Source organism: Rhincodon typus, chromosome 39 (genome assembly GCF_021869965.1).
Source record: "Rhincodon typus isolate 14 chromosome 39, sRhiTyp1.1, whole genome shotgun sequence".
Classification (NCBI taxonomy): domain Eukaryota; kingdom Metazoa; phylum Chordata; class Chondrichthyes; order Orectolobiformes; family Rhincodontidae; genus Rhincodon; species Rhincodon typus.
Window position 1 is genome coordinate 4,555,879 of NC_063370.1, and position 9,751 is coordinate 4,565,629.

Here is a 9,751-nt window from a genome sequence, read left to right on the forward strand (position 1 = left end):
AGAAGGAAAACAGAGTCGGAATTGATACCTTCCCTTCCCATAAATTAAGGGAAAAAAGTGGGAATATCGAACACAAGATTTTGGGTCAACACAGGCCATATAGCAACAAACTGCATTTAGAGAGCACCTTGGATATCACAACAAAAACATTCAATTGAGGACGGGTATAGAATAACGAGGGAATGCACAGGATGGATAGGGAGGAGCTGTTTCTCCTCAGGGAGAGGTTTGGAGGTGATCGTTAGGAGAATTAGAGGGGACATGAGGAAGAGGTTCCATCTACAACGACCCACTGTGCACCCCCACCCCCAAAGATGGGGTGACATGTTTCTCAGTCTCACTGCCCAGCTTGGGAGCTCAGGCAGAAATCCCCAACTCATTGAAACAAAGACCCTGGATCTGCCCCCCAAACCGTGGAAGCTACGAGGTGACAGACCAGGGGCTGGACAGTGGAATGAGAAATGGGTGGCTAGTTTATTCAGCTAGCACAGACATGTTGGGCTGAACGGTCTCTTTTCTGTTCTGTAGCTTTCCTATTGTTCCAGGACAGGTGACCGACCACCTGGTCGGAACTGTAGATGGTCAAAAGAGACACAGAGCGAGACACAGCACTAAAACACAGGAAAGTGAGAGGGACTAATGTGTACCAACAAGAGAGAGACAGACAGAGAAAGAGCAAGTGAGCAAGACAGAGAGAGAGCCAGAGCGAGCGAGACAGGCAGACAGAGACAGTGTTGGCCTCAAATCAGATCCCATAACTGGCCAGGAATCCGCACACCTTCTTGGGAGGAGGTGGTGGTGGTGGTGGGATGGTGACTGAGAACAACACGTCCCAAGCAGGCTGGGTCAATCGTGGGGCAGCTTTCACATCTAGACCCAGCGACACTGAAGCAACAGGGCGATATATTTCCGAGTCAGGGTGCCGAGTGTCTCCGAGGGGAACTTGCAGGGGGTGGTGTCCCCATGTATCTGCTGCCCTTGTCCTTCTGGATGGAAGTGGTCGTGGGTTTGGAAGGTGCTGTCTGAGGATCTTTGGTGAATTTCTGCAGGGCATCTTGTAGATGGTACACACTGCTGCGACTGAGCGTCGGTGGTGAACAGAAGGAGGAAATTGAGACAGGAACTCTATCAGGGGATGAAAAGAAGCTGGCACAGCCTGGTGGGGGTGTGTGGAATCAGACTGCACAGTTTCGAACGCTGCAATGGGATCACCTGAAGGTCTCTCACTCAGCTTGCAGATTTACTCTACACCTTGGACTGCTTTCAACTCCACTCCCTGGGAACGGATGTAGAATCAAAGCAACATTGAGCAGTAGCGGTGACCCAGACTGTTCACACACCCTTGAACCCGCGTGGACAGGGGAAGCATATCCGCCCAAAGAGACAGGCTGCCTGGTCTAGTTTGTGCTCGGCTCGAGTTATAGTCGATGAGGTGGTCCTTTGAACCCAGCAGGGATGTGGCATAAAGGGCTGGGCACTGCCAAGCCCCGCTGAGCTTGCACAGAGAAGTCGTGTAAACCGTTGTTGAAATAAAACCTGTGGGCGGAGAAACAAGACCCAGAGGAAATAGGAAAACACGAAACTCAAACTTCTATATTCGGTAACAACTCCAGGATATTCCAATGTGCTTCACAGTCCGTAAGTGATTCCTGAAGATGTAGGCTCCACTATGTTATAGGAAAGGCAGCAGCTTGTTTGTCCTTCAAACACTATACAAACATAGAAAACTGGAGGCCATTCAGCCCTTCAAGACTACTTCCTCCATTCCACAGGATTATGGCTGATCATCCAGCTCAGTTTCCTGTTCCCACGTTCTTCCCCCATATCCTTTAACCCCAAGAACTACATCTAACTCCTTCTGGAGCACATTCAAAGTTTTGGTCTCAACCGCTTTCTGTGGCGGAGAATTCCACAGGCTCCTCACTCTCTGGGTGAAGACATTTCTCCTCATCTCAGTCCCACCCTGTATCCTTAGACTGTGACCCCCGGTTCTGGATTCCCCCCAGTCATCAGGAACATCCTTCCTGAGTTGTCCTGTCTAGTTCTGTTGGAATTCTTTTACATTTCTCTGTGATCTCCCCTCCATTCTCCTCAACTCCAGCGAATACAGTCCTAACCGATCCAATCTTTCACCATAATCGGTCCTGCCATCCCAGAACCCAGTCTGGGAAACCTTCACTGCACTCCCCCTATCGCCAGAACATCCTTCCTCAGATAAGGAGACCGAAACTGTACACAATACTCCAGGTGTGGTCTCACTGAGACCCTGTACAATTGCAGTAAGACATCCCTGCTCCTGCAACACTCTCGTTATGAAGACCGATGTAGAATTTACCTTCTGCACTGCCTGATGCCCCTGCAATGTTTATTTTCAGCGACTGGTGTGCAAGGACATAAGTTTCAGTGAACAATCCCCTCTCTCAATTTATTGCCCTTCAGATAATTACCTGCCTTCCTGCTTTTGCTTGCTAAAGTGAATAATCTCACATTTATCCACATTTCTCCTCATCTGCCATGCATTTGCCCATTCTGCCAGCCTGTCCAAAATCACACCGAAGCATCTTTGCCGAGCCCAGTCTTGGGCTCCCTCCTTGAGAAAAAGATGTCAAGGAGTTAGAAACAGTTTGGAGAAGGTTCATTTGACTTGCTCCTGGGTTGAACAGGAGGGATTCTGAAATGATGTTCGCTTGGACCTGTATCTGCGCATCTGTGCACGTGTATGGGGTAGGGAGAGGGGAGCGGGTAAGAACCAGAATTAGGGGACAGTTTAAGAATATCCACTAATTGAATAGATGAGGAGAACATTTCTCTCTCAAAAATTTGCCAGTCTGGGGTCAGTTCGTTAGACAGCTGTTTGATGATCCAGAGTAATGCCAAGTATGTGGGTTCAATACCCATACTGGCTGAGGTTGGCATGAAGTAATCTCCTTCTCAACCTCCCCCTCACCTTAGACATGGTGACTCTCAGGTTAAACTCACCGCCTGTCATCTCTCTCTCAAAGAGAATCTGAGACACACACAGAAAAAGAGAGAGAGAGAGAGAGAGAGAGGAGAAATGGAGGGAGGGGCGTGCACAGAGAGGGGGCGGGGTGACACACAGAAAGAGGGGGAGACACCAAGAGACACACCAAGAGAGAGAGAGAGACACACACACACACACACACACACACACACACAGAGAGAGAGAGAGAGCGAGCACGCGAGAGACAGACAGAGACCACATGGTCCTCTGGGTCTATGAGGAATCTAGCCGTTAATCTGTGGAATTCTCTTTCCCGATGCAGACTGGGTCATTGAATGTATTCAAGGATGAGTTTTGGGTGACAAGGGAGTCGAGGGCTGTTGGGGAGGAGGGGGTGGGATTGGGGAGGGGTCATACAGACGGGAAAGTGGGATCAAAACTGCCACCATCTCAGCCACGATCTTCCGGAACAGCAGAGCAGGCTTGATGGCTGAGTGGCCACCTCCCGCTCTCAAGTCCCATGCTCATTTATTGTGTCCATCCTTTTGACAGCATGGTGCCCCCCTACCCCCCGGCACTGCCCCGGCACTGCGGCTCCCCGAGCCCTGCCCCTTGTCGCTCACGCACAAAGCCTGAACACTACCATCTGGTGCCCGGATTCCACTTCACACAGAGGTCAGTGTGTAAAACACGCACCGTGCTAATTTGCACAGGACACTCCTACGTCTTTAGGAATAGGAGGAGGCCATTCAACCCTTGGGCATACATTGTACTATCTGACTCAATCTCTCAGACCACGGGCACCACTTTCCTCAATGTCCCGTTCAACACAATCTCAGGGTCCCCATCTGCCTTCGAACAAGGCAGAAAACTCACTGCAGTTCTGCGCTCCCTTGGAGTGTGACTCTTTGCTGGGAAACATGGAATTAGCACAATCCTTTTCCAGCAGCAAGTCCCGTTACAGCAAGGCCCCCAGCTGCTGTAGGACAAGGGCAGCAACTGCAGGAAACACAATTGACTAAGAGTCCCACATAACATCTCCATGCGGCATTGCTCACAGAATCACAGAAGTGGCACGGGGCAGGAGGCCAGTCAGTTCACCACATCTCTCCAAACAAGCATTCCCGACTTAGTGCCAACCCCCTGGTCTTCTCCCTTTCCTCATGCACGTTATTCCCATTTGGGATAACCATCTGATAGCCACTTGAATGCTTCAACCGAATCTGCCTCCGCCACATTCCCAGGCAGTGCATTCCAGACCCTAACTACTCGCTGGGTGAGAAAGTTATTGGTCTCACATTTGCTTTTTTGTTTGCAAAAAGCTTGAAGTCTGTGCCCTCTTGTTCTCAAATCATTTCACAAGCAGAAACAGTTTCTCCCTATCTACTCTACTTTCACCCGGAATGAATGTGAGAACCTTCATCAGATCTCCTCTCCAAGGAGGGCAAGTCCCAATTTCTCCAACCTACAAAGGATTGAAAATTTCTTATCCCACAGCCATTCTCGTAAAGCACTTCTGTATTCTCTCTAACACACCCTTCCTATAACGTGGTGCCCACAGCGGCACACTGTGCTCTAGCTGAGTTCTAACAAGTATCTTGCATCAAGTTCAACATCACCTTTTGGCTCCTGTACTCTCTGCTACGATGACCAGGATACAGGATATTTGACACTCTCTGCTTTCATTGATCTACGCATCGATACACCTTCTGCTCATCCCATCCCTTGTTTAATGTTGTCTGTTCATGTTGTTCCTACCAAAGTCAATCACCTCACACCCCACCTGCAATCTGTGATATTACTCCCTGCACACCATGGTCCAGGCTGTTCGGGCATAGGGCATAGAGAATAGAGTATAGGGCATGGGGCATACAGGCCCTTCGGCCCAAGATGTTGTGCCAAACTTTTACCCTAAACTTAAGGTCTATCTAAGCTCCATCCCTACCTTTTACTATCATTCATATGCCTATCTAATAGCCGCTTAAATGCCCCTAATGAGGCCGACTCCACTACCCTCTCCGGCAACGCATTCCACGCCCCTACCACTTTCAGAGTAAAGAACCTACCTCTGACGTCTCCCTGATATCTACCTCCACTCACTTTAAAACTATGTCCCCTCGTAATAGCTACCTCCACCCTAGGAAAAAGTCTCTGGCTATCCACTCTATCTATACCTCTGATCATTTTATACACCTCTCATCCTTCGTCGTTCTAAAGAGAAAAGCCCTAGCTCTCTCAACCTTTCCTCGTAAGGCCTTCCCTCCATTCCAGGCAACATCCTGGTAAATCTCCTCTGCACTTTTTCCAACGCTTCCACATCTTTCCTGTAATGAGGTGACCAGAATTGGACACAACACTCCAGATGTGGCCGAACCAGGCTTTTGTATAGCTGGAGCATAACTTCACGACTCTTGAACTTAATCTCTCTATTAATGAAAGCTAACACACCATACGCCTTCTTAACAACTCTATCCACCTGGCCATTTCTGGAAAAGCAAGGATCCCAAGATCAACCCTTAGGAACTCTGATACAAACCATCCTCCAGCACCCCCCAAAAAAAATTCACTGATCGCCATTCTCCAGTCTGCTTCCTATTTCTCAGCCAAATTTGGAAAACAAATTTGTTTCTTCATGGATCGAACGAGTGGAACATCCCATCAGCACTTACACCAGAAAGTTCAGGACAGGCTCAGTGCCACTACTCAAGGGGTAACTAGGAATGGGTAATATTAGCCTTACTGATGGCACTCGGCTCGCAAGAAGTGGATGGTGGGATAGTTTAGCGGTTAGCACTGCCACCTCACAGTGCCAGGGACCCGGGTTCAATTCTACCCTCGGGCGACTGTGTGTGGAGTTTGCACATTCTCCCTGTGTCTGCATGGGTTCCCTCCGGGTGCTCCGGTTTCCTCCCACAGTCCAAAGGTGTACAGGTTAGGGTGGATTGGCCGTGCTAAATTGCCCCATAGTGTTCAGGGATGTGTAGATTAGGTGGGTTATAGGGGGATGGGTCTGGGTGGGATGCTCTGAGGGTCGGTGTGGACTTGTTGGGCCGAAGGGCCTGTTTCCACACTGTAGGGATTCTATGATTCTAAATGCAAGGTTACAGAGATGGGGCGGGATGCTCTTCAGAGGATCGATCCAGACTCGACAGGCTGAAAGGCCTCTTTCTGCCCTGCTGAGATTTCAAGAAAATTTATTGTTTGAACTGGCTGTACCTCTCTTGGGTCTGGATTGGGAGGCCCACCAATTAAACACAGCTCTGGGAGTGGGCCTCAACAACCAGACAGTGAGCAGAGTCATACGCGAGGCAGACTAAACAACTCCAGTGACATCTATTAAAGACAAAACCGCCCCACAACTCTGGAAAACAGGTTTCTAACCTTTCCACCTGGACAATCAGAGTTACCAATGATCAGTTAACACCCAGCTCCTTCCAGAAAGAACAAAACCCAGCCACACTCTGCGAAGGAAAGTTTAACACAAGAACAAACATGATTATCTCAAACTGCATTTAAAAACCAAACACTGAATTTATTTTTTTTACATAGTGGATTGGAAAGCAGTCCAAAAGGCCGTCTGTTTCAGAAAGAAGCAAGTTTTCCCCAGTGGGCTGTAGGATACTAGTACAAATCACAAACTAATCTCCATCTACCCTTTGACAGCTCCCTGATCGCTCACGCCCTGTCGTCTAATGCCCTACACCTCACCAAAGCAGAATGACTAGCCTCTGGTCACATTAAATTACACTCACACACCCCTGCCCCTCCCAATGCGAATGTTTATTTGTGGATTTGATTTTATTATCGTCACATGCACCAAGATACAGTGAAAAATAGTGTTTCTCTGTGCTAACCAGACAAATTATACCTTACATAAGTACATCAGGGTCATAGAACAGAATGCAGAAGATAGTGTTACAGCTACAGAGAAAGATCAACTCCAATATAGTAGAGATCTGTTCATAAGTCTGATTACAGCAGGGAAGAACCAGCAGATTTAAGAACAGCTTATGTGTTTTCAAACTTTTATATCTTCTGCCCGAAGGGAGTGGAAGAGAATATGACCAGGGTGGGAAGAGTCATTGATTATGTTGGCTGTTTTCCCGAGGCAGTGGGAAGTGTGGATGGGAGGCTGGTCTGAGTGATGGAATGGGCTGTGCTCAGTCAATGGGTTGTTGGGATTCAGGTGCATTTACAGCTAACTTTGAACACTACAGCCTCCAGAAAATACACTTCCAAACCCGACAAGGTCTCCAAAGGGGAAGAAGCAGAGTAAAGCCAACTCGGAGATAGCAAGAACTGCAGATGCTGCAGTCAGAGATAACACAGTGTGGAGCTGGAGGAACACAGCAGGCCGGGCAGCATCAGAGGAGCAGGAAAGTCGACATTTTCTCTGAAGAAGGGTCTCAACCCAAAACGTCAGCTTTCCTGCTCCTCTGATGCTGCCTGGCCTGCTGTGTTCCTCCAGCTCTACACTGCGTTATCACAGTAAAGCCAACATTTGTTACATATCCATCACCATCCTTGAGAAGGTGGGGGTGAGCTGCCTTCTTGAACCGCTGCAGTCCATGTGCTGTGAGCTGACCCACAATGCCCTTAGGGAGGGAATTCCAGGATTCTGACCCAGCGACACTGAAGGAACGGCGATATATTTCCAAGTTGGGATAGTGTGTGATTGGAGGCGAACTTGCAAGGGGTTGGTGTTCCCATGTACCTGCTGCTGTTATCCTTCCAGAGGACAAACTGAAGCAAAATCCTTGCCTCCTTTTTAATGGGAAGCCATCCCATCAGTACCGAGATAACAGAATGTGGAGCTGGAGGAACACAGCAGGCCAGGCAGCATTAGAGGAGCAGGAAAGCTGACACTTCGGGTCATTCTGAAGAAGGGTCCCGACCCTAAAATGTCAGCTTTACTGCCCCTCTGACGCTGCCTGGCCTGCTGTGTTCATCCAGCTCCACACTGTTATCTCTGACTCCAGCATCGGCAATTCCTACCATCTCTCCATCAGTACTAACCTTGCGTTACTCAGAGGGATGTAAGCAAGGAATAAGCGAAGACCTTTACTCCTGACAACCAGTGGAGACAGAAATGCCCACCGCCCTTCACTTGATATGGATTTATTCCCAGAGTTGAATCATGACAGAGCCTATAGGCATGAGGCTGGGAAAGCACAGCAGGTCAGGCAGCATACAGGGAGTAGGAAAGTCAACGTTTCAGACCAAAACCCTCATCATTACACAGACACCAGCTTGATTTGTGCCCTATTTCAGCAAGTTTCGCTCTTTTAAACAAAAAAAAAGAGCCAATCAACAACAAATTAATTGAACAAAATTAACTAGCAATAGCCCTTTTAAAGGAGCACTGTAACATACACCACACCTCCAGAAAGGAAGCTCACAAACCCAATTACAATGTTATTGTGGGGCGATGATAGACTTCAGCCCTCAGAGTGACCCTCTGCCATCCTGTTACCACCCCCCCCCCCCACCCAAACCCCACCCGTCCACCATTCACCCACCACCAGAGTGCCCCCTCTGCATGTAGATGGCAGCTAGGTGTGTGCCATCACAGAGAACGGGAAACAGCCAATAGGATCTAATGACTCCTCACTGATGCCCTTGTTAATGGGCATCTCGAATGAGGCTGGGCACAGGACCCATGTAGAGTCCTCATCAGCTCCCACCCCCCTGACAACCACCACTACACCCCCACCCCACTCCACCACCTCCTCCATCCACCCACAGCCTCCTGGATGATATATTAGATGTGTAAAGTGTCTCTCTCTCTCTCTCTTCTAAAAGAAAGTGCTCAAGCGAATAATTAACCTCACTTCATACAATTAACGAAAGGGCTCTGGTAGCATGGTGGTAGTGTTCCTGTCTCTGAAGCAGCAGGCCTGGGTTCAAGTCCCACCTGCTCCATAGGTGGGTCATAACATCTGAGCAGACCAGTTGAGAATATGTACCTAAGGGTATGGAGTAGGCCATTTTGGCCTGGCCAGGGGAGAAATATCTGCATCCAGAGAATGGAAAACCTGTGGGATTCTCTGCCAGAGAAAGCAGTTATGGCCCCAGTTCTGAGGAAGGGTCACCGGACACGAAACGTTAACTCTGGTTTTCACTCACAGATGCTGCCAGACCTGTTCAGCTTTTCCAGCAATTTCTGATTTACAGCATCCACAGTTCTTTCGGTTTTTATGGCTAAACATTGTCTGATTTCAGGGAGGAGTAGGATATAGCACTTGGGGCCAAAGGGGTCAAAAGATATGGGGGGGTGTGGAGTTGAATGATCAGCCATGTTCATGTCGAATGGGGGAGCTGGCTCAAAAAAAGGGCCAAATGGCCTACTCCCGCTCCTAATTTCTATGTGTCTACCAATGAAACTAATCGGTTAATATTGACTAAAAATAAAAACACATGGTTTCTGCACTGAACTCAGAGTCCTACAGCGCAGAAACAGACCCTTCGGTCCAACCAGTCCATGCTGACCATAATCCCAAACTAAGCTAGCCCCACCTACCTGCGCTTGGCCCTTATCCCTCCAAACCTTTCCTTTATCCAAATGTCTGTGAAATATTGAAACTGTACCTACATCCATCACTTCCTCACACACGCATTTTACAAATCTTTCTCCTCTTGCCTTAGTATACCCCCTAGTCTTGAAATCCCCCACCCCGGGGAAAAGACACCTGCCCCTCACCTTATCCATGCCCCTCATGATTTTATAAGCCTCTATAAAGGTCACCCCTCAACCTCCTACTCTCCAGTGAAAAAAAGTCCCAGCCTCTC